At 37.2% G+C, this 24805-nt stretch overlaps 2 long non-coding RNA genes across 9 annotated transcripts; both read left to right on the top strand.

The window, feature by feature from the left end:
- The first annotated feature begins 12417 nt into the window (after positions 1-12417).
- Positions 12418-16682, top strand: LOC102655509. The gene is made up of 5 exons (XR_408305.3): positions 12418-13696; positions 13973-14154; positions 14400-15134; positions 15225-16260; positions 16409-16682. It is a non-coding gene; the product is annotated as an uncharacterized LOC102655509 (long non-coding RNA).
- A 1237-nt stretch (positions 16683-17919) lies between these two features.
- LOC102655316 lies at positions 17920-24178 on the top strand. 8 transcript variants are annotated; one of them, XR_003306254.1, is made up of 10 exons: positions 17920-19319; positions 19398-20642; positions 20770-20890; positions 20975-21043; positions 21169-21753; positions 21984-22019; positions 22137-22403; positions 22473-22820; positions 22940-23273; positions 23339-24177. It is a non-coding gene; the product is annotated as an uncharacterized LOC102655316 (long non-coding RNA). The 8 variants fall into 8 exon arrangements; XR_003306253.1 differs by having other exon boundaries at positions 21169-21558; positions 21635-21753; positions 21984-22820; positions 23339-24178; XR_003306252.1 differs by having other exon boundaries at positions 22137-22820; positions 23339-24178.
- Positions 24179-24805: the final 627 nt, after the last annotated feature.

Raw genomic sequence — 24805 nt, 5'->3', positions numbered from 1 at the left:
TTCTCGATCGATTTGCCTGGCAATGAAACGATTATTCCCTTCGCGGATCGACAATTCTTTTCTTGACTGTGAACGATGTTTGCTTCGACGTTTATTCAGGATTCTCGTTTCATCCGATTATTATCGATCGCGCATCGACGATTCCACTCGAAAACGGACTTTCGCCGTTTCGAATTTCGCGCGATGAGCTCGTACGCGGATCGCCCGCCACTCGGCGCTGCGTTGCCACCTTTATCGTCGTTGCTTAGCAACGATGTTGCTGTATCTACGTATCTAGGTTACAATCTTATCGCCTATTGAGAATGGACAGTTGGACGCTTGTTTCCACGAATTTTACGAAACTGTTGACATTTCATTTCATCGCGACTCGAGACTTCTCTGAAAAAGACTGATGATATAATAACTGTGAAATTACAAAGTTAAAAATGGGATTTTTAAAAACACCGAGTGATTAATCGGTAAATTGATATTACATGGAAAGCGGTTGATGGTACAATTAATAAAGAAAAGCCGTATCCTTCCCAGCCCAGACAACGGAACAACGAAATTTCCCGCAGCAATGATTCCAATTAAGAAGAGGGGAGGCAAAGAGTTTATCAATGGGCGGGGATGAATAGCAATTAGAGGGGTCGCGTCTCCGTTGAATCCGCCGACAGAATCAAAACGTAACGAGATAAATTTCGCCGTTTCCAAATGGGGGTTGGCAAGGCTGCGGGCCACGCTCGACAGAGAGAGGGAAGGGGGGAGGGATTGTGGGAACTGGCCACGGTTATTGAATGCCACCGTGAGCCGGAGAGTTTTCAAGGGTGGTGGTGATTAAACCGAGGGATGAATCGTAGGGATACGGTGCGCCTCGAGAGGTATCAACGGGGGAGAGGGTTGAAACAACGGCATTTCTGTGTTTAATCATGTCCGACCGAGGGGGGAAATTTGCATAGTGGCCGGTGTTTTCCGCTTCGAGGAGGGAAGGAGCAACTGGATTTTCTCGTGAAAATCCCGAGAAAAATTTCGATATCGTTGATAATTCTCGCGGCAATTTCTCAATTTTTATATTATTCTCCTATATTTTTATATATTTTCTTTTAACCAAATCGTTACAGTTCGAACAGTTTCGAATTCGATCTCAAATTTCTCAATTTGAGAAATCGTTGCTCGTCCTTAATGTCGAAATTTTGAGAAACTTTAGTAGCTTTCGGATCTTCGAATCGAACGAATCTTTCTCGATAAACAAACCGCACGAACCGAGACGTTCGGGCGACGCGTTTAGAATGAAGTTGGCCGCATAAACGTTCGACACTAGCGACACTCGTGTTAAAGAAAGAAATTACTCGATACACACATATATATATATATGTATACGCATGAAATGAAGCCAGTCAGAAACAAAGTGTAGTAGATTCGTGTACGCGGAGGAAATTGTTAATTTTTCGAGCTCGAGAGAAAGAGGGGGGGAAAAAATTACAAACTTACTCCGTTCTCTCCATCTTTTTCGAGTTACAAGGTATGGAGGGGGGGGTATCGATATCTCAATCCAGCCACCCAGAAGGATCGATCGCCGTAGGAGGGGGCGCGGGAGAAAAACGCCGAAATTACGATAATGATTCGTTTCACCCGTATTCAGTTAAGACATTAGGGTTGTTGTGCGCGCGTGTGTAATTTAGAGAGAGTGAGAGAGAGAGAGAGAGGGCAAGGGACGGATAAGTAAAGAGCGCAAAGTATCGATTCCTCGATGCCCTCGCCTCGCCGATAATAAACATTAATACGCATTATGCAGATTGCCGGTGTCCGCGGGATCAGATCCTCCGTTCCACGCCTATGGCCCTGTGAAATTTATCAATACACCCCGTTCGTTGCCCGGTGGAAAAATTTGAATCACTCTCTCTCTCTCTCTTTCTCGATCGATCGAGCGTAATTATTTCTCTCTCTCTCTTTCGCTCGTCTAGCGATAAATGCATAATGCATAACAACAGCGGTTGGCATTAAACGGCGACACCCCGATCGATAAGTATAACCGACCGAGCCTCGCTCGGTCGGAAAATTTTTCAAATTTTTCGTATCTCCTTCGAAACAGAGAGAAACTCATGTTACATCCCATTGATTCCATGAGATTCCAGAGGATATAATAATGATATTCCCTTCGAGTAATAATCCAAATGACACGTGACAATGAACGTGTGTGACGATATCGTATCGAAAATGGTTATCATCGAGGGCAACGTACCGTGCCGAGCCAAGGCCATCTTCGAGAAATCGTTCACTCTCTCTCTCTCTCTCTCCTCCTTCCCTCTTTCACCTCCAGGAGAGAAAAATGTAATGAACGTGCGTGAAGATTGGAGGGCAGAGAGGAGGAATAAAAGGAATAAAAAGAGAAAAGGAAAAAAAAAGAGGAAAAGAAAGAAAGAAAAATAGGGAGGAGGAGGGGAGAGTGTATAATAATCCGTAGTTTCGATCGAGATTATAGGCGCGGGATAAATGAATAGTTTACGAGCGGCGAAAATGGGAGCGGGGTAAAGATATTAAACGGGTCGTCCTTACGGGAGACCGGCCAACAACTTCGCTTCGAACGATTTTATAACGCTGTAATAAACGCTCGAATGTTAAATGTCTTTATTGCGATCTTGTGCAATAATGGGAGAGAGAGAGAGGGAGGGGGGAGGGAGGGAAGGCCCTATCCTGCCTATATACGGTAATTGATACCGAGGAGGAATGAGCGGCTCGAAGGGCTCACAAGACATTTGCTTGTGTCCGCAAATTATACTCGAACCGCGTACTCCGACCCGCTAAAAAGGAGAGACAGGTATTTAATAACCGCTTCTTCCCTCGATAACGGCTTCATTCTCCTCGTACGTAGCTCTATATATATATATATATGTATATATATATATATGTATATAGAGAGAGCTATATATATATATATATATATATATATAGAGAGAGAGAGAGAGAGAGAGAGAGAGAGAGAGAGCTATGTAGCTCTATATATATATATATATGTATATAGAGAGAGCTCTATATATATATATATATATATATATATATATATATATAGAGAGAGAGAGAGAGAGAGAGAGAGAGCTCTATATATATATATGTATGTATGTGTCAATAGCGAATTTTAATTTCGAATATCGCCATTTTGTGATTATCGAGGTTATCCAAGATGGCGAAGGGAAAGAAGAAGAAGGTTTCGTAATTTCGAAATTTTGATGATCGAATTTGAATGATCGATTTTTCTTATCAATTTCGAATACCCTTCGCTATTTTTTGATTATCAGGATTATCCAAGATGGCGAAGCGAAAGAAGAAGAAAGTTTCGTAATTTCGAAATTTTGATGATTAAAACGATCGATTTTTCTTATCAATTTTTTTTTATCAATAACATACGCTATTTTATAATTATCAGAATATTTGAGAAACGAAAGAAGAAGAAGGTTTCGTAATTTCGAAATTTCGATGATCGAAACGATTTTTCTTATCAATTTCGAATACCGTCCGCTATTTTGTGATTATCGGGAAAATGGCGAAGCAAAGGTTTCGTAATTTCGAAATCGATCGATTTTTCTTATCTTCTTATCAATCTCGAATACTATTCACCATTGAACGATCGATTTTTCTTATCAATTTCGAATATTGTTCACTATTTTATGATTATCGGGATATTTAAGATGACGAAACAAAGGTAATCGTAATTTCGAAATTTCGAAATGATCGAACGATCGATTTTTCTTACCCTTTTATCAATTTCGAATACTATTTTGGCCATTTTATGATTATCGCCATTTCATGATATTTTTTATATTATATTATATTTTATTTTATATTATATTTATGATTATTCGCTATTTTATGATATTCAAAATGAAAGAAGAAATAATTTTCGTAATTTCGAAATTTCGATCGAACGATCGATTTTTCTTATCAATTTCAGATACTGTTCGTCATTTTATGATTATTAAGATATCCAAGATGGCGAAGTAAAAAAAGAAGAAGTAATTTTTGTAATTTCGAAATTTCAATAATCGAACGATCGATTTTTGTTATCCTTATCTTATCAATTTCGAATACCGTCCGCCATTTTATGATTATCAGGATATTCAAAAAGCGAAAGAAAAAGAATATTTCGTAATTTCGAAATTTCAATGATTGAACGATCGAATTTTATTATCAATTTCGAATACGGTCTGCTTGTGATTATTGGGATATTCAAAATGGCGAAGCGAAGATTTCATAATTTCGAAATGATCGAACAATCGATTTTTCTTATCAATTTCGAATACTGTTCACACATTGAACAATCGATTTTTCTTATTAATTTCGAATACCATTCACCATTTTACGATTATCGATACATCCAAGATGGCGAAGCGAAAGAAAAAGTTCGTAATTTTCGCAATTTCGAAATTTCGACGATCGAAGCGATCGATTTTTCTTATCCTCTTATCAATTTCGTATACCATCCGCCATTTTTTGATTATCGGAATTATCCAAGATGGATAATCGATCGAACGATCGAGTTTTCTTATCAATTTCGAATACCGTCCGCCATTTTCCGATTATCAGAATTATCCAAGATGGCGAAAGAAAAAGCGAAAGAAAAAGTTCGCAATTTCGAAATTTCGACGAAAATCGAAACGATCGATTTTTCTTATCAATTTCACGCGCATCGAGGAGGGCGCGATTAAAAGGTAAATCTCGGGACGGAAGGGAAGGAGAGGGAGGGGAAGAAGAGAGGCGGAAGATGGATGGATGGAGCGGCCGGCTAGGGCCTCCATCACGAGCGACACGTCGGCCGGTTGTTCGTATGAATTCTTCTTGATTGCCCGGCCGGCTGTAAGCATAACGAGCCACCCGCTACGTCCATCAACCACGCACCGGTCAATTCATTTCGGATACAAACAGCCACGGCCACCGATATCCCCCTCTCTCTCTCTCTCTCTCTCTCCCTCTCTCTCTCTCTCTCTCTCTCTCTCTCTCTCTCTCTCTCTCTCTCGCGAGCGAGCGAGCGTCGTACTTGATATTCCCGCTGGGTTGCGACGCCTAACCGGAGCCTCCTCGTTTTGCTCGATTTCTCGATTTCAATCTTCGTCCAGTTCCGAGACGGACACGTTGCACGACTGATGAGCTGCTTTGTACGGCGAGATGTCGAAACTCACCTCCACAACGGGGGACGGAAAAATGCCACGAGTTTTCGTCCCGAGTTGGGGACAACAACACGTAATCTGACCATTCTTACAATTACAAAGATATAATCGTAATTTTATCAAAAATCCTTCATGCCTCTTCGATAATTTCGATAAAAAGAATAAAAATTTTTTATTTTAATCTTTAATCCATCAATCTACCAATCTTTAATCAACTCATTCTTATTATTATTATTACTATTCTTTCTCTAATGAATTAAGATCGAATCCTCTAAGCTCGATCTTAAAACGCTCTAGAATCTATCAATCTACCATCTTATCTACCAATCTTTAATCAACTCATTCTCACTTATTATTATTATCATTACTATTCTCTTTCTCCGATAAATTAAGATCGAATCCTCTAAGCTCGATCGAACGCTCTAGAATCTTTAAAAAAAAGAAGATCAATCTACCAATCTTATCTACCAATCTTTAATTCACTTATTCTCACTTATTATTATTATCATTACTATTCTCTTTCTCCGATAAATTAAGATCGAATCCTCTAAGCTCGATCGAACGCTCTAGAATCTTTAAAAAAAAGAAGATCAATCTACCAATCTTATCTACCAATCTTTAATTCACTTATTCTCACTTATTATTATTACTATTCTTTCTCCAACGAATTAAAATCGAATCCTCTAAGCTCGATCTTAAAACGCTCTAGAATCTTTAAAAATAAAGCGCTAATTTATCTATCAATCTTATCTACCAATCTTTAATCCACTCATTCTCACTTATTATTATTACTATTCTTTTTCCAACGAATTAAGATCGAATCCTCTAAACTTGATCTTAAAACGCTCTAGAATCTTTAAAAAAAAAGAAAATAAGGCGCTAATTTATCTATCAATCTACCAATCTTATCTACCAATCTTTAATACCAATCCACTCCTTCTCGTTTATTATTATCATTATATATTCTTTCTCCAACGATACTCTAAGCTCGATCGAACGCTCTAGAATCTTTAAAAAAAAGAAAATAAGGCGCTTTTCTTCTCCATCCCTCTCCCCAACTAATTAATGGCGGAGGCAGGAACGGGATGAGGTATAGCCCAGATTCTTTCCCTTCGAAGTTTTCTTCCCCGCTGGAAGGCTGGGTTGGAAAAGGTGGATGAAAGCTCCACGGTTGCCTATACCGCTCCTCCTCGAGAGCTTCGAACGAGAGAAAGAGAGAGATAGAAAGATAGAACGAAGGAAAGGAGAGAGGGGGGGATGGACGTGGCTCAGAGGGAGTTTTTCTCGTTCCCAGCTTCCGTCTCCTGGGACGTGGAGCGCGCGGAGGATCTTTTTGCTCGCCTCGACGGAGGATCAGACGTCCCACTTTATCTCCGTCCCCCCTCCCCTCCCCGTGTCGAGGCTCTATCCGCAACCCCCGTCGCGCCACCCCGTTTTCCACCCCTGTCACACTCACCCTCCCCCTCTCTCTCTCCTCTCTCTCTCTCTATCCACGTCAGCTATGGTTGATCACGTATAGAGGAGGAGCCCCTTCCTCTCCCCCCTCCCCTCCACCGCTGGCAGCGCCTGGAGTGACGCTTAGCGGAGGAGAGAGCCATTTGTCATCTATCAGCGAACGGGGGAGAAGGGAGGGAGGGGAGGGGAGGGGAGGTGGTTTTCTTATATCCTCGTTGGCCTTGTTTGATCGGGTGTAAACCGTTCGTTCGCTACGATTTTCGGGGGAATGGGATGAAAATTGAGGAGAATGAGAGAGAGAGAGAGAGAGAGAGAGAGATTATTAGGGTTAGGAGATTATTAGAGTTGTTTCGAATTTTCATTCTTTTTCTGGTTGCTGCGATTTTTGGATAGGGAGGAGAAGAAAGGAGGATTAATTTATCGATGCATTTGGGAACGGTTGAATCTTAAGTTTGAGGTTCTTTGTTTTCTTTGGAAATTGGATTTTAATATTATTTTTAATGCGGAGTTTGTTAAGAGGTCTTTTAAAGTATTTCTCTCTCTCTCTGTTGGCTTCGATTTTTGGATGGAGAGAAGAAGAAGAGAGGATTAATTTATCGATGCATTTGGGAACGGTTGAATGTTAATGTGTATCTTAAGTTTAAGCTTCTTTTCTTTGGAAATTGGACTTTCGGAGTCTGTTAAGGGCTCTTTTAAATTATTTTTCTCTCTCTCTCTCTCTTTCTTTCTCTGTTCGAACGGGGAAGAAAAGATGATTGACTGAATTTATCGATGCATTTGGGAACGGTTGAATGTTAATGTGTATCTTAAGTTTGAGGTTCTTTGTTTTCTTTGGAAATTGGATTTTAATATTATTTTTAATGTGGAGTTTGTTAAGAGGTCTTTTAAAGTATTTCTCTCTCTCTCTTTTGCTCTGATTTTTGGACGGGGAGGAGAAGAAGAGAGGATTAATTTATCGATGCATTTGGGAACGGTTGAATGTTAATGTGTATCTTAAGTTTGAGGTTCTTTGTTTTCTTTGGAAATTGGATTTTAATATTATTTTTAATGCGGAGTTTGTTAAAGAGTCTTTTAAAATATTTTTCTCTCTCTCTTTCTTTCTCTTTCTGTTCGGACAGGGAGAAGAAGAAAAGATGATTGACTGAATTTATCGATGCATTTGGGAACAGTTGAATGTTAATGTATATCTTAAGTTTAAGCTTCTTTTCTTTGGAAATTGGACTTTCGGAGTCTGTTAAGTCTGTTACTGTCTCTTTTAAAGTATTTTTCTCTCTCTTTCCCTTTCTCTCTCTTTCTGTTCGTTCCTTTTCGAACGGAGAGAAGAAGAAAAGATGATTAATTTATCGATGCATTTAGGAACGTATTATTTTTAATACGAACGTGTCTGTTAAGCACATTTCTCTTTTTTCCACAATATAATAGGAAAAAGGAAGCGCGTTACGCTTTGAGAAAAAGGTGACAGCGAAAATTAGGCGAGATTTGTATGTTGTTATCATTATTCGATCATACGAAATTGGTATAAAGGAGGGGTAGCTTCGATTTTGACTTGAAACAATTTTCATTTCATTAAATAATAATAGATTAGTAAAATTTTATATTATATTATTATATTGTTATTAGTATAATTTTATATTATATTATTATATTATTATTAGTATAATTTTATATTATATTATAAGTATTAGATTTGCATGGAAATTATATTCAACTTCAGCTTTGCATAGAATCCTTTAAAGTTTCAAAATTTTGCATTCGATTTTGCATAATTTTCTTTTTATTTATTTAATTTTTATCGTTCGGAAAAATAATTCTATATTAGAAGAATTCTATATTATATTATTAAAATTTTGCATGAAAATTACATTCAACTTCAGTTTTGCATAGAATCCTTTAAAGCTTCAAAATTTTGCATTCGAAATTATGTTACATTTGTCCAAATTGTCCTGATGATCAACTTCAGCATTCGAAATAATTTTCTTTTTATTTATTTAATTTTCTTTCTATCGTTCGGAAAAATAATTCTATATTAGAAGAATTCTATATTATATCATTAGTATAATTTTATATTATATTATTAAAATTTTGCATGGAAATTATATTCAACTTCAATTTTACACAGAATCCTTTAAAGTTTCAAAATTTTCCATTCGAAATTATGTTACATTTATCCAAATTGTCCTAATCAATTTCAGTATTCGAAATAATTTTCTTAATAAATTAAATAACTAATAATCGTTCCACAATCTTACCATATCCAATAAAATACCCTTCCAAATATAAAGATTCTCCACAAGAATAATAAAATAATAAAATAAAATATACATTCATCGAATCTTGCATGAGAAAATTAGGAACAAGAATTTCTAACATCCCGTACAACCTACCATTACAAACGAACAATACATGTATATACCCACACACCAATAGTTATAATAACTAGTAACCATTAATTATATAATAACTAGTAATCGTTCCACAATTCAACAATCTTACCATATCCAATAAAATACCTTTCCAAATATAAAGATTCTCCACAAGAATAATAAAATAATAAAATAATAAAATAAAATATACATTCATCGAATCTTGCACGAGAAAATTAGAAACAAGAATTTCTAACACCCCGTTTGTAACAACCTACCATTACAAACGAACAATACATGTATATACCCACACACCAGTAGTTATAATAACTAGTAACCGTTAATTATATAATAACTAGTAATCGTTCCACAATTCAACAATCTTACCATATCCAATAAAATACCCTTCCAAATATAAAGATTCTCCACAAGAATAATAAAATAATAAAATAAAATATACATTCACGAATCGAATCTTGCACGAGAAAATTAGAAACAAGAATTTGTAACACCCTTACCATTACACGAACAATACGTGTGTACACCCACAGACCAGTAGTTACAAAATAAATCTTATAAGTAGGCGGTTCACGATACCTTCGGATCGTTGGCCGCAAATCCGTGGATAAGCCGCGGAGAACAAAAGTCGTGAGGAGGGGCGGGGAGCAACGTGGTCAGAAATACGGCGCGCGTTCCACGGCTTTGGATAAAACCCCTTTCAAAAGAGAAAGGGGGGAGGGTCCCGTCGAAACGTCTCGATCTCGTCATTACGTGATACGACGACGCGACGATTCGAGAAATTGCTCGTTGTATCGTGCCTCGTTTCGTTGATTTCCGTTGAATTTTCCCGAGATGGTATTTATTTTTATTTTAAAAAAACAAGGGTTGAAAGGAGGATCCGTATCCATTAAGGGGATGATGGATTTTTTATACCGTGAATAATGTATCTATGTATCGAAATTTCTTTCATCTCTTTTCAACGTTACCTCAACAATTTCTCCATCGATTCAATCGACTATAACCTCCTCCCATCTTCGCGAACATTGGACGAATAAATAATATAAATATAATATAATAAATAATAAATAATATAAATATAATATAATAAATAATAAATAATATAAATATAATATAATAAATAATAAATAATATAAATATAATATAATAAATAATAAATAATATAAATATAATATAATAAATAATAAATAATATAAATATAATATAATAAATAATAAATAATATAAATATAATATAATAAATAATAAATAATATAAATATAATATAATAAATAATAAATAATATAATAAATAATATAAAAATTCATAAAATTTTCTATATCGAAAGAAGATTATAGGATTTTAGATTTGGGAAGAGGATGGAAGCATTCCTCGTATAACTCCTCCGTATTAAATACAGGCGGAGTTTTTCTTCCCCCTGGCGCGGAAAACAAAGGCAGGAAGAAGCGGCGGAGCGCACAATAGATGATATAGGTATCGCCGATTTTTCACCCGTCCGCCAGATTTTTCAATGTAACTTGAGAGCGGCTCCCTCGCGAGGTCCCAGGACAGAGGAATGGATGAACAGAGGCGGCGAGGAAGGGCGAGAGAGAGAGAGAGAGAGAGAGAGGGAGGGGGTCGCGAGAGGGGCGAGAACGGAACCGGAGACGACCGAAAGAAAGGGGAGGGGAGGGGAGCGTAGAAAAAGAGGCAGAAATGGAGAGAGAGAGGAGGAAATACCGAAACTAGAGAGAGAGAGAGAGAGAGAGAGAGAGAGAGAGAGAGAGAGAGAGAGAGAGAGAGGAGGAGGAGGAGGAGGAGAGGTTTTCTTGGCGGTGGAAGAGAATGGTACAATAATGGGGGAAGAGAGGAGAGAAAAAAGGGTCTCTTGGAGAATCCGGAGGTTAGGAGGCCGCCGAATGCCCTGGATCCCGCAGGAAAATCTGCCTCGAGGAGGGTTGTTGCCTCGGGGAGGGTGAGGCGGGAGATGGCGGTTCGGGCATCTCGACGTCATTAATAAAAGTGTCAATGGTGTCAGTGGACTAATGCCTGTAGCCGCTTGGCTGGGCGGTGGCACCACGACCCCCCCCTCCATCCCATCCCATCCCGCGCTGCTTCAATCGTTTTCCGTTTCCTACTCGCCGAGACTGTTACTTCTTTTCTGGGATGGATAATCGCCTGTATACCCGATGCACAGGACCTCCCTCCCCTCAGAAAGCAGGGAGGAAAGAAATTTCCTTTTATTTTTCTCGACTCGAGAAAACCTACTTCAAATCTAATTAATTAGATTCCATATATGTATGTATGTATGTAAGAATAATTTTAATGTAGAGTCGAATGCATGTAAAAGTCATGATCTTAGATTCCATATCCTATATATATATATATATATATATGTATATGTGTAAAAATAATTTTAATGTAGAGTCGAATGCATGTAAAAGTCATATTCTTAGATTCCATATCCTATATATATATATATATATATATATGTATGTATATAAAAATAATTTTAATGTAGAGTCGAATGCATATAAAAATAATATTCTTAGATTCCATATCCTATATATATGTATGTAAAAATAATTTTAATGTAGAGTCGAATGCATGTAAAAGTCATATTCTTAGATTCCATATCCTATATATATATATATATATATGTATGTATGTAAAAATAATTTTAATGTAGAGTCGAATGCATGTAAAAGTCATATTCTTAGATTCCATATCCTATATATATATATATATATATATATATATATATATATATATATATATATATATATATGTATGTATGTATGTAAAAATAATTTTAATGTAGAGTCGAATGCATATAAAAATAATATTCTTAGATTCTATATCCTATATATATATATATATATATATGTATGTATGTAAAAATAATTTTAATGTAGAGTCGAATGCATATAAAAATAATATTCTTAGATTCCATATCCTATATATATATATATATATATATATATATATATATATATGTATGTATGTAAAAATAATTTTAATGTAGAGTCGAATGCATATAAAAGTCATATTCTTAGATTCCATATATATATCTCTTCAACGAGTCCATATATATGTAAAAATAATTTTAATGTAGAGTCGAATGCATGTAAAAGTCATATTCTTAGATTCCATATATATATCTTTTTATCGAGTCCATATATATATATGTAAGAATAATTTTAATGTAGAGTCGAATGCATGTAAAAGTAATATTCTTAGATTCCATATATATATATCTCTTTATCGAATCCACATATATATATATATCTCTCTTTATCGAGTCCATATATATGTATATATATCTCTCTTTATCGAGTCCATATATATATATATATCTCTCTATCCAGTCCATATATATATATATATATATATGTGTGTGTGTGTGTGTGTATGTGTGTATATATATGTAAGAATAATTTTAATGTAGAGTCGAATATATCTCGTGAATAATATCTCGTAAGAGTAATATTCTAAAGTTTCAAGTTCCTAAAGCGCGGCACAAGTGTAATTTTAAGCGTTTTCAATGGCGGTTCCCAGGGAAGAATAACGATCTTTCATCGCCGATGTCGTGAAAAGGGAAGGGAGGGTAATGACGGGAGCGGGCTCGCGTATTAGGAAACAAGTTTAAGGCCGTTGGTGGTTGAGGAGCCTCGAAACTGCGTCCGTGGCGCGGGGAGGCCCCCGATATTATTACTATGTAAATCACCCCCTCTGCACGCTGACGCCCACGGTGACAGCCTCCCGAGTGGCCCACGACGCACAATGGATGAGCTCCGGCTTCTTATTAGATATTCCTATGCGCCATCCCTCCGATCTGCAAACACACGTTCTTCCCCCCCATCTCGATACACGTTATATATCCGCGCTCCTTGGTGGTCGAGTCGGGCGGATTTTATGGAAAATGGTGGCCTCGATTTAATCAAAAATTGTCGGCCGAATGCATTGACGTTTCCTTCCGATTTCGATAGTTATTATTCGAGATTATTATTTATGAGAGAAGAAAGAAAATTTGTATGGAATAATATGGATAATTGTGAGAATTATTTAGAAAAGATGTGTTTTTGCGGTGAAAGAATTCAATTCGATTTTAATTACATTGCGGTACTATAATTACAGTTACCTGTCGAATTCTATTTCCATTCTGAATAATTTCTTTTTGTCAAAATCCTTTGTACATAAGATATCCTTTCTTTAAAAAAAAAAAAAAAAGAAGAAGAAGAAATCATGCGAATTAGAATCGTGGATTTAATTGCAAAATTTTCCAAAGAATGATTATTGATTAGAATATCAAGAGACAAGCATAAACTGTGCATAACGAGTTTGGTAAACAATATAAAAGGGGTCGAAAGAGGAAGGGTTGCTGCCCTTGGGATAAAAGGGTTCGCGGTCTGACCCGACAGATACTTTGACGTCTTTCTCCATAAAACACAATGTTAATTAACGAACAGGAGACGCCCTCTCGCGGAGATCCCTGGCTACATTCGCGACTCTCAATCAACGGCGGTATTCATGAGCCTATCACGACGCTCAGACGCACGACTAAATTATGCAAACTAAGTATAGAACGTTTTATGAACGAAAGTATCAAGATGCCTTTGCGAAACGGTTTTTCACTGTCTATACCAAGTGCACACTGTTTGTTCGAGTTTGAAAAGAAGAGTTTGATTTTTACTTGTTGTTCACTTCGATCGTTGGATACGATTATCGATGCGTGGAAATTGTAAGTAACCTAACATTTTTACTTGAATATATATTTTTTGATATCAATTTCTTTATATAACGTATAAAATATTGCGTTGGTATAAACACAATAGTCGTGTTAATAAATATTACGTCAAATAAATATTCGAGAACGGTAGAGGTTATATCGTATTGCGTAGTAATGTTCGTAAATACGTAGAATTTGTAATTTGTTGCCGTTCCGCAAGTGCGATCAAATCATTTTTTTCTTGATTAATTTCTACAATGCTGAGCAAGTCGCAGTTGATCATTTCAGAGAACTCGTCCAGATGGAATCATTTTGTTCGAGTTAACCATCGTAATAGTCTATATATATATCGACGACTCGATACCAGGAAAAGTAGTTGGAAAATACAGGTTAGGAATTGGGTTGACACGGATGAATAATGTATCTTGATGATTTCATTTCACGTTTCGGTTCGAAGAATTTATTCTTTCGTAAGTATAATTTTCCATCGATGACTATAGAAAGTATTTTCACGTATTTTTAATTTCCATTTGCATAATTTTTTTCTTCATCGTACATATATATATATACGAAAATAACGTATAAATACTTTCTGTAATCACTGTCTTGACATTTTTCGAATATACGAATATACGAAAACGGAATATTAATTTCGTAAATTCAATCGAAGACAACAAAACCACGGAATCGACTGATAATTAACTTTATATCCCAGAGAAGAATTTCGATCAGGATCAAGAGACGTGGACACATGAATTTCATCATAAATTGGCAAGATGTTCGAAAAATCTATAATTAACCCGATTAATTGACAAAACTGGACGCGCAACGTACATCCTATCCCGTGTAATCGTTCTGTGGAGAGGAACAAAGACAGAGAAATCTCAAAATGGTGGTCGTACAAAGCGAAGGACGTACACGATAATTTCACCCGTGTGTGCGCAATCTTATTCACGATATCGACGTCTCCGTACAGGTGAATTCACTCTGATTACAGATTCAGCCAACCTGAAAATTACGCGGTCGATTCTCCGTGACGAGCAACGGAATGAGAGAGAGGGAGAGAGAGAGAGAGAGAAGGTGATGAAGTCGAATCATGTATTCATGAGAAAGAGAGAGAGATTGATAAACACAACATCACGTAATTTCGCTTATAAGATCAAATTACAGTCGGCGTCGAATTAAAGACCGTTCATTTTCTGCCTGTTTATTCGCGATTCATTCGTAAAATGTGTACCATAGTCTTGAATCCAAGTACCGATTTACGTCGATTCGCGTCATGTTTTTAATGCTACAACTTGAACGAGCGTCGTTTAAGCGTCGTGGAATTACTAAAAGGAAAATAAGACCTTGCCACTCTCTTCGATTAACTCGATCGATAATTCTTATTAGTTCGAAGGAATTCATTCGGAAATTGAAACGTTTTTTCTCCTTCGATAAAATTTTTCACGTAAGTATAATACAGAAATGGAATAATTATTAAAATTCTTCCTTAATTATATATCGAATATTAAAAATCATTGTTTCGAAAAATTTTCAGTGTGGAGGAGCATAGATGGCGTAACCATCGGAACAAATGCGCATCTCCAAACCTCGATAAATCCCCTATATCCAATTCAACCAATCGGAAAAAAGAAAGAAAGAAAAGAGAGAAAAACTGGTAGAGGCTTCAATTTCCTCGTCACGAAGCGGGCCAACAAAAGCATTCCGGCCAGATAAATTTCTACGTTGGTCGCTTTTCGCGTCAGCCCTTCGACAACCTTCAAGTTCCTCACAAAGAAGGGAACACAGCGATGGCGGTGGGCAGTGGTGTAGGCAGGTCCCTCGGGAATCTTTCTCTCTCTCTCTCTCCATCTTTCATCTCTTTCTCCATCGGCCACCGGCACAAAAGAAAGAAGAGGATAGATGATTGAAGAGAGAACGAGTGAGAGTGAGAGAGAGAGAGAAAGGGACATCTTGCTCCGCAGGACTCTCGCTCTCGCCACCGGCGCCCCCGCTATTTATTTTCCAGGATTTCAGAGTCCGAAGCCATTAATCTCCGCTCCGCAGCGTCAGTGGAGCGCGTCAGGGCGACGTCGGGGTGCGTGGCGTCGGCGACGTCGCTCTGCTCTTAGCCGCAGAGCCTCGTGTACACCGTCGTGGCAGCCTGCTGTTGAGGGAGAGGGAGAAATGGGAGAGAGAGAAGAAAGAACGAAAAGATGAGGTGTCGGTGAAAGAAGAGAGAGGTGAACGTGGAGCGAGAGAAAGAAGGAGTGGAGGGAGAGAGGGAGGGGAAAGCGGCCGGAGAGGGGGAGTCGGTGAGAGACATGGGAAGTTCTGTAAGGTTTGGAGGGGGGTGCTGATGGCGGCGACGAGGGAGGGGAACTCCTACGGCCAAGTTATGCAAAAAACGTCTATTCGTGAAAGGATGATACCGTGCTGGAAGGTGGAAAGGCATTAGTATCTAAGAATTTTGCGGTGATGGCCTTTTGATGTCCATCCCAATTCCAGTATTCCGGTTTAACGCTCCGGTTTATCGCGTTAAAGAAATTGGAATTGGAATCTGAAAATATTTATGACTCTTATTGATCCCCGAGGTATCCATTTTTATATTTTCTGTCTTTTTTTAAATTCTTTAAACTTTATTCCTACATTTTTCGTGTACAAATTTTTATTTTTGTTTTTAAATTTTATAAAATTGTGGATATATTCGCAAAAGACCTCATTAGAGATTCCCGTAAACAGATATATCGGAGGCATGCCGATGAATGAGTTGAAAAGCCAAGAGAGATCTCTATCGGCGCTTAATCGTTAACAAGAACGAGAGATCCAGCATCTCGTAAGACATTAATCGCTCGAAAGTGACGCTGCCAACCGCAATAACAACAACAACAACAACAACAACAACAACAACAACAACTGGGATACCTGTTGGATATATTCGAAAGTCTTGGTGGAATGTGTGAAGATGGCCATTATATAGCCGAGTACGGGTTAAATTATATTAAATACTAAATAACCGGTGGAAGACCACAGTCTAATTGTTGCGTCGTTTGCATAATGCCCGGTCTGTAACTACTCTCTTCCCTTCTGTATCCCCCACTCTCCATCCCGTTTCCATCTCTGTCCACTTGTACCCTCTTTAACGTTGCCTTCTCCACGTATATCTCCTATCTTCTTTCTGTGACCCTTCCCCCCCCCCCCCCTTCCACTTTACAACGACCGTGTCCCCCTCTTCTCTGATTCTCAGTCGCAATATACCGGACCGAAAGATTAATTGTTAATTCTCGCTACTGCAACCAGTTGCTACCAAATGTTCAAAGATTCGTTTCTGTATGGATTAAGAAAGCGATGGATCCAGGTAGCAGTATGCACAAAGGAATTGCAAATGTGAAGTAAAATCTTGGTAGGATGAATTCCGTTTCTTAAATACGTATGTGAGCGAATATAGCGATATTTGAGGTTAAGTTGAGCAAGGATTAAGAAACCACCGACAGATCGGACAACAATGTGCACAAAAAAGTTTTAAATGTGGTAGAGAATATATTTCGTTCCTCGACGCGATATGCAAATGTTCACATTTGAAGGTAGATTAAGAAAACGTTAAGAAACCAACCGATCTAATATAAATGTTCATGAAGAAAAAATAAATGTGAAAAGAAATCTCGATTTTTTTTTTTCCTTTACGTATGTTAATGTTTAAGATTAGGTTAAGTTAAACGGGACAAAGATAAATGAATCTAATGAAATAAATATGAGGAGAATTTTGATTTTTGACATAATATGCTAATTCGAGATTAAATTGGATAAAGATAGAGAAACTAACCGATCCGGTAGCAATGTACGTATGAAAGAAACGTGCATGTAACGGAATGAATCTCGACTTTTAACGACGAAGTATGCGAATATTCAGATTCGAGGTTGGGAAAATGGCCGATGATGAAACGATCCCGAAGGAAATTTACATGTGGAAGTGGTTTTATGGCTGTTTCGAAACGCGATAGTCACAAGGGGGTCAAGATTGAAGAATTCAATGATATTTTGCGAAAAAAGTAAAATCTTCTCGTGTTCATACCTATCTGTTGAAATATATAATGGATACTTGTTAAATTTCCGTAGTAAAAAATTTTTACCAGAGACGAAAGTTTAACAATTCGAGAAATTTAATTTTTTTTTTTTATTGTTGAGACAAACAAATTACAATATTTTTAAATTTTTAATAATTTCATATCGATTCTCTAATTCTTGATCTGAAATTACCAACTCGTGTCTCGAGAAAAATAAAAAAAACCCTAGATACAATACTAGTAAAAAAGAACTGCGCATTGTCACTATTCGCCAAGCCTATCTAGGATCTAGGATCTCAAATATTTCAACGCACTTTGGGAAAATAAAAAAGAACCCTAGATAGAAAATTTTTACCAAGGAAGGCAATATACATGGATAAAAATTATCGGCCAGATTAGACGTTTCTCGCGCAAAGGTCGTTCGTCTCCCGTCTCATTTGAGCTGGCCTGTGCCCCCCCTCCTCATCGTTCTCCCTCAGTCATCGTCTAGCCGCGTTTGCACGGTAGCCATTTGCAAGATTACGAGCGCTGCCGCTAGGGCGCTCATTAACGAGCGAACGAAAGAAGAGATTATCAACCGACTAAGCGTAACTAACAACAACGAGCTACGTCCAATTTGAGAAACGGCTAATTATATGGCCGCGGGTACCTACCATTCGCTTCGTGGCGCGAGCTACTTTTTCCTTTTTTTTTTTTTTCGCGACCACCGACGACTAATTACTCGAAACGACTTCGATCGCCACCGTTGTGACACCATTGCCCAACACACGCCAAGATTAATCGCGATACGTTGTGCCCTACAGCAAAATTAATTGCATCGAGTGCGCTTCCTCCTCGGGCTAAGCATGTGAGTGGCCAAAAACGACCAATCCTTTCGATAACCAAAAAAGAAGTAAAAAGATAAAGAAGAGGAAGATATAACAGGTTGTTTCGAAAGTTTATTCGACTTTTTTTTACTTTCTGTCACTTTTATACACATTCATTCTTCCAGAGTAGTAGTCGAATATGAATATTCGTACAAATATTTTCACAGATACAGAGCGTTGATATATATATATAATTTCTAAGAGTTTAATTTAGATGGATCGAAAAATAGTGTACTATTTTAAGTTTTCTCAGTCAATCGTCTAACAATTTGTCGTCGATGTACGACGTATCATGGTGCGTCATATCTTTTCGAGGGAAAAGATTCGTATAAGTGGTGGTGTAGTTGTTACTTAATGGTGGTACGAGTTTCCTCTGTGCACGAGAAATAGGGGGAAGAAATAGGGGTGGCGAGGATGATCGGTATGGTGTTCGCATCAATATGAAACGATCACGCGGGGGGGGCTCGTGCTGAGACAATATTTATATCTGACATTTTGTCAGCCCCCCTGTAACATCGAGCACGTCTAATAATTACAATACGAAGAGAGGAATATCATCGAAATTGTTTCTGTGAAACAATACAACTGTGAAACGAGACTTTGTGATCCAAATTAATTTATCGAGGTCCAAAAATTGAAGAAAATTCTTGTTCAATCGAATTATATATTTTTAACACGACGATTGAAATTACCGTTCGACAAATGAGTCGGAAAAATCAACTGGTATAAAGAAAGCAATTATTCTTATTATACCAAAAGTTAAAAAAATCACAATTTTTTAATTATATCATATGATTGCAGCGAATAAAGGACACAGGTTCGATAATAATAAAAATTGCATTACACGCTCCCAGATGGATTAGATTAATCATTGATTGGTATCTTGGAAACTATATAATAGATACAAATACGCCTTATGAAATTAAATGGATAACTCTAAGACCAGGCCACGTTGTCGGCTATTAGAAAAATTCTAATTTTAGTCGCAGCTGATATATCAAGCGGCGAATTCATCGCGAGAGGTGTACGTGGAACGAGGTAGGAGGAAAGTTTTAATCGGCACCGTGGATCGCGATTTTCACCCCTTGGCGAATCACGCAGCCACGAAAATCGTTACGAATAAATAATCGTTACTCGGCCGTGACGTTAACGACCGGCTGATTATCAATTTCCATTATTGCGTTTAACGTTGGAATATACGTTAATACGTCGAAAAAAAAAAAGAGAAAAAGAAAGAAAAGGAAAAAAAAAAACGTGGTTAATACGGAGGCGTGGCTGAAACTGGAAGGCTTAACGAATATTAAATATCACGGCCCTGTCAAAAAACATTTGCCTCGCATTACGTCTAATGCGAGCTTGGTAATTCGAAATCCACCAATCCTCGTCCATATCGTGAAAATTAATATCGATTATTGGATCGTCTTTTCTTTCGTTTCGATATTTTTAATTTCAAAATTTAATCACGATATCTTTATCTCAAATTTTAATTGGATTTGTAAAAAATACTTTTAAAAGTCTTCTATTTTTTTTTTTCCATAGTCTATATATAACTTGTTTATTTTCAAGCATCGTCAATTGACAAATTTTGACATGGAAAGATTCACCACGATTCAATTCTTCTCCCCTTCGAAATCTGGATCGTCCACGTACATGCATGATCCAAAAACATAACGTAACAGGGATTGAACGAAGATCCTCAGACAGTTGAAACGTCTGGCCACATTCCTGGACGATGATTTTCGTGCCTGCACATGGCGAGCCCGAGGGTCTAGGACCCCTAGCAAGAGAGAAGGACGGGGAGGGAGGGAGGGAGGGAGGAAGGAAGGGGGGTTAGATTTGATTCGTAGGGGGATAGAAACAGATCGGGTACGGTCGGTGCGCCTCGACGGAACGCCATGGAAGGGAGATGGTCGGCGTGCAACACCGTACCAAAGCAATATCCATAGGAAACACCCCGTTGTCAGAGGGAGAGACGAAGAGACGCGCGATCAATCACGAGGGACCCTGCTGCCACGTTCGTGGCCCTCGTATCAAACGTAACGCACGGTAAACATTTTTAACTTTGCCACGTTATTAATATTCGTTGCGCCCCGGGATCCCGCCACCCCTTCCCCGACGGTCCCACGTTTGTCCCTTTTTCTTTCTTTTTTTTCTTTTTTTTTTGTTATTTCAGTTGGAATTCAGCGATGCGCCGTTTCTGTTAATCAAATTTTCCCGCCGTTTCTCGCGGGAAACGTTGAGTACGCCTCCATCTTGAATCTCGAGATCGTGCGTCGAACGTACGTGGATTTGAGGTTAATTAGTATCGTTCTTTATTATTTTACGTTACGATTTTAAGTATAATCGTGTATTCATCACGGATCGTTTGTTATTCGTAGGATCCTCTTTGGAGAAGGAGAGATAATCTGAAGAATACGAAAGTTGATGCAGGATAAAAATAATTATTCGTAAGTGATTGTGGAATGTATCGTTCGAAGATGATCGACGATAACGTATTTTCTTCTCGATGGTTCATTGTCGATGACGAATTTTGTCATTGGCTCTCTGTATCTTCCTTTCTCTCTATCCACAGTTCCCAAAATCTCCTTCAATTACGGGCACGGAACGCAGGAGTGGTGCCTTGTAACTGTCGAGAGCGTTTAACAAGGGCCACGTGTGTAAGACAATTCACGATGGTTGTTACGGCTCGGGTTTCCCTGTGTGTTGGAACGGTGAACGACAAACAACAGGATCCAGGTTGCCTCTGTTTCTGCCCACGCAACGGCCAACAAACGTCAGAACGGTAATCCGGATGAAATTAAAGCGTGGAATTAACGGTGTCGGGTAAAATATCGGCGATACACAACGCGGGAGAAGAAAATGGAGGCCGATTATTGGAAATGATAAAAATTCATTATGGGCCCTTGTGCATTCCCTCCCTGTTGAAAATTGATGGCCGATGGTATCGAGTGGTATAACAGGTGTATGGAATATTTTATTATTATTATTCGTAACGAATTGATCGATGGATTATTTTTCTTTTTTTTATCTTTTTGTAGTATTTCGAAGATTGTTGGATCGAATAAATAAATCTATTAAGGCTTATCGTTTTAAGATTTCTCAAAAATTGAATAATTATTTTATTCTTGGAAAATTGGATCGGTAAAAATATTGCGCTGTAAGTAAGAAGGTTTGTTTATTATCAGTTTGATAAGATTTCTTTTTTTTTAAAATTAGATATGCAAGAACGTTTTATAAAGCGAGCAAAACGTAATAATTGGAAACCATATCTTTAAACGTATTTTTTAATTAATTAGATCTAAATATAAAAGATTTATTTGCAAAAAATTTAAATCGGAATCCAATAAGGAAAAAGAAAGATTTCATAAATACTTTTTTCCATTTCAGCGTCCAATGTTAATTCTCCATCATATCAACAAACACGTAAGACCATCGCAACGCGTCATAAATCACGGCTTGACAAGAAAATTACAAGCGAAATGTTTGACTTTACTAAAGACCCCGTTTGTAATATCGCGACTAATCTTTTACGTCTTGCAGAAAAGAAGCCAAATGGACCCTTTGACATCCAAGTTCCAGAGCAACGAAACAAGGAACCAAACAGTCATCAAAGTGAAATGCCAAGTTGTCCAACGTCTCGCCAAAGGGTGATTAATGTACACGGAAGAAAGAGAAGAAGAAGAAGGAGAATAAAATAAGTAGGAAGATGGCTAAGTCTCTTTCAGATGTTTAATGTATTGAACAAATTTAATAGGATGTTTTCACGTGATATATTGTGCAAAGATTTAAGAGGACCTTTAAGATAATGTATAAATTAAATAGAATCTTTCTTTATGCAAGGATCTTTCATATCTTATACTTGATAAAATTTTTCAGATGATGCACAAACTCGATAGGATCTCTCGGACGAATCCATAAGAATTCAAACGACGCCCAAATTCCCAAGACAATACGTAATACAATATATACTCGATAGAGAGGCTTTTGTCATATCCATTGTACAAACAGGATAATACGAGCATTACTGTATGGAATACAGGCTCGAGAGGAACAATGCGATAAACAAAAGAAAGAGTAACGAGAAAAAAAAAGGAGAGGAAATATTCTCCTTAATCTGGTCATAAATCCAGCGTAATCCAAATTCGCCTGGCGGAGTTGCTGCGCTCTCGTGCGATTAAATATTAACAACGGGAGGCCGATTGCGTAATTAAAAGGGTATTCGTGGTAATTGGAAGGACGGGCTAACGAGCTTTCTAAAATTTCCGAAGATAATTGCGCGTGGAGCGCGTGATTATCGGTGGCTCGCTAATTACGGGCTAACGCGCATCGTTTCTCTTTTCCAGCTATTACGATCCAAGTCGCATGCGGAAACGAGCGTGCAAATCGAGAGCTGCAAACGGGATCCGTGGCAACTTCCTTATCTGGCTTTTCGATTTTCCCTAACTTTGAAATCTAACTAAAGGGACCAAGTTTGGTCGCAACTTTCCGCACGCCGCCGCCATTTTGCCGTCGATACGCGGAATCGAGCCGTTATTTCACTTTAAACCCCCTGAAAATGGGCCTTGGCAAATAGACGTTTAGAGTTATGAATAAATTGTGATATTTTCTTCAATTGTTATACGGAAAAGGCAAGGAGAATTCTTTCGAATTAAAGAAAAATTCAAGAATTTAGCTAAGGTGAGGTGAAAAGAATTCTAAAAAAATAAAGGAAAATTGGAAAATTAACTTTGAGTTATTTTCAGGAATGATAAGATTGTATCTGTTATTACAATGCCGTATCGTACAGAATTATCAATGTAGATTACGAGTTGAAAAAGTTATTAAGTAAATGGCAGCAATCTGAAAAATAAGGAGTATCAAACTAATTATTCTGTTCATTAATTATTTAATTTGTCGTCGCACGAAGAAAAATTATTGGAGCTATTGTTTCAATTATTCTTCCAATCTTAAATTGAAAATTGAAGTCAAATTAATCATGCCGAGGAATGAAATAATGATCGATTGTTATATCGTCGAAAGAAGTAAAAATTTCTCGTGGTTCAATTATTTCTCGACGACGCGACGATTATCAAATGGTAATTATCGTGAGAAAAAAAAGGAATACGATGATATTTTAAGCTGTCAAATAAAAAATACATCAAACGAGAGATCAATCGTATATGTAATTATGTAATTACGTTTCACACGGAATATTCTCTACAGTCTGAATTGAGTTATACTTAGACGCCGCTCGAAACCATTTATGCAGTCATTAAGGCATCATTAATCTTGACTCCGTTATGCGCGACAAGTCATTGTTAGGAACAGGTGCTACTTCCTAGGTGGACGGGGTTATTAGCCGAATGAATGAAATATAAAGAAATCGACGGTAAAAATCTCGGCTAGAAACGAGCTGTGGCTAGTAATTAACAAATGTATCGAGAAAAATGTAATTTTAATGAAGAAATAAAAAATGCAAGCTTTCATCAAAAATGAAAAAATAAAAAAGTAATTATTATTGTAGATTGTCCACTTAATTCTACAAATTTTTCCAATTACAACTCGATCAATTGATATATTTTGTAAAGAATCGTTAGATATTTAGATCTATGATATAAGATAATTAATGTACGATATAAGATTGTCAAAATGAATGTAAATAAATGCAAATAAATGCAAATATTGTTGAAGCAATTATCGAGTAATCAAGTAATCAATATGAAGTATAATATATTTCCACTTCAACTGATATAATCATTAAATAAACAATGCAATATCTACTCATAGATAATTTAAAAACCAATAACATTACATATATCTAGTAGAATATTAGATTACTAGAATCCCCTAGAAGAAAAATATACTTGCAAAAATAAAGAACTAAATTTTATTTGTATTATTCCTGACTTTTAATAATAAATAAAAGTTTCTTCCTAAAATAATACATGTAAAAACTACGACAAAAAATTATTCATTTCAAACCAAGTTTAAAAAATTAAAATACTGTGAATAAAGTTATCGACACGTTTCCCCATATTTGTTTGTCCAAACCTAAACAAAGAAACACTGACCTAATCCAATAAAACTACAGATATTCCTCCGATCCTCCATCATTTCCATCCATCAAGTCTTCTTTCAAGGAAGGATGATTCGATCCCCTCAACATAATGGAGCCGAGAGAATCGTTCACGGATTCGGTCGAAATAAAAGGAACGACGACGAAGAAGAAA

Source organism: Apis mellifera, linkage group LG16 (genome assembly GCF_003254395.2).
Source record: "Apis mellifera strain DH4 linkage group LG16, Amel_HAv3.1, whole genome shotgun sequence".
Lineage (NCBI taxonomy): Eukaryota > Metazoa > Arthropoda > Insecta > Hymenoptera > Apidae > Apis > Apis mellifera.
The sequence above is the reverse complement of the archived record's forward strand: the minus strand, read 5'-3'. Positions and strand labels throughout refer to the sequence as shown.